This window comes from Eriocheir sinensis, chromosome 67, assembly GCF_024679095.1.
Source record: "Eriocheir sinensis breed Jianghai 21 chromosome 67, ASM2467909v1, whole genome shotgun sequence".
NCBI lineage: Eukaryota > Metazoa > Arthropoda > Malacostraca > Decapoda > Varunidae > Eriocheir > Eriocheir sinensis.
The window spans coordinates 4,759,258-4,761,103 of record NC_066575.1 but is presented as its reverse complement, the minus strand read 5'-3'; positions in this window follow the sequence as shown (position 1 = coordinate 4,761,103).

Below are 1,846 nucleotides of genomic sequence, written 5' to 3'. Positions count from 1 at the left end.
AGCACAAGTTTGTTCACCAAGGTACACCCTCTTGTCCTCGTCCTTTATGTTGAGTAGGCCAATTGTGCAATCCCCCCCGCGCCCCCCGAGCCAAGAACAGCTATACGTGCCAGTGTTCAGTGCGCCTCCCCCGGGCTGAGGCATTCAAGGGTCATGGAGTGCCTCGCCTCGCCCCTCTTTGTCCGCCTCATTATCTTAACGGGTCTGCCTCGCCGCGCCGCCACTGAGCCTACCCGCCTGATAACGCACCGCCACGGGCTGAGTTAAAAGGCCTCTTGTCTAGCACCGTTTTGCGTAACTTCATAGCGCGTGAGGAAGGGTCCTTCAGGCAGGCTTTTTTCTTTTCCTCGGAGGTACAGAACGGTTGATGTAGAGGAAAAGCGAGGAGGAGGATGATAGGCTGCGTAATGAAGGATTTGAGGGTAAAACAGCTGTCAGAGGATGATGAGGCTGGTCGGGCCTGGTAGAGGAGAGCCGTCACAAGCGTCAAGCTCACAGAGAGACACGGAAAAGGACGTACAGAGAAAGAAAATGTTACTCTATTTTCTCTCCATACAGATTTTTATTCTGTTGGTATGATATTAATCCTGAGGTTGTCGATTCGCTTGTTATTTTCAGTTATCGTTGCACAAGTTGAGGCAGTTGTAGTAGTAGTAGTAGTAGTAGTAGTAGTAGTAGTAGTAGTAGTAGTAGCTGTAGTAGCAGTAATATTTTAGTAATAACAGCAGGAAAAGGCAAACAAACATCAACAGCGATACGAACAAAAACATCAGTGGCAGTAATGAGACACATCACGAGCAGAGGCAGCCCCCCCCCCCTCCACACACACACACACACACACACACACACACACACACACACACACTGACACTCACGCGGCACTCAAACACAAGCCTTCACGAAAAAAACAGTTTATTCAGTATCCAAAAATAATAATAATAATAATCACAAACTCACGTCACATTAACGTCAACAAATACTCGCCGCGTCATCCGTCCTGACATTCCTCGCTCGAGCCGCCGACGAATAACACGAAGGGAGGATCTCGTTGTCAAGGGAATTATTTATTTGGACGACAGGGGAAAAAAGTGGAGGGTTATTATTTTCCCGCCTTATTTACAGAGATGGAATGATGGAAGTGGTGTAGTGGTGGTGGTGGAGTTGATGGAACGGTGTATTGAAAGAGGAGGAGGAGGAGGAAGATAAGAGAGAAAGGAAAGGGCAAATACACGGTACGTAAAAGGAAAACAGGAAGGGAAGGAGGTACAAAAAGGGGATAGTGGATAAAATAATGGAAGAGAAGGAAGATGAGAAAGGAACAACAATAGAGATAGGGAATGATGAAAGGAAGAAAGGAACAATGGACGGAAAAATTAGAGGTGAAAGGAGAATCGCGTAGGAAGAAAATAAAGAGGATTTTGTGTTATATTATACATCCGATGAGAGAGAGAGAGAGAGAGAGAGAGATGAAAAAAAGGAAAGAGGAGGAGGCAGACGTGGATTGGGTGCTACTCGGCGCGCCCAGATTGATTACGTCACAGTCTGAGCCGATTACCGCGATAAGGAAAGAGTTGCCAGACACCACAAGGAAGAGGAACGATTTGCGCCTTTCTTACGTCATAATCTTTCGCACAAAATCTCCTCATCGTCCGAAAACATCAAGATTCTTACGGTAATATAATAAGTCGTTTTTGGAGGTGAAAATACGGGACACAGAGTATTGTGGTGGTGATGGGAGTAATGATGATGGTGGTGGTGGTGGTGATAGTGGTGGTGATGGTGGTGGTGATGGTGGTGGTGATGGTGCGCGGATAACACTATATTGGAAGATCATACGTGGTGAAGA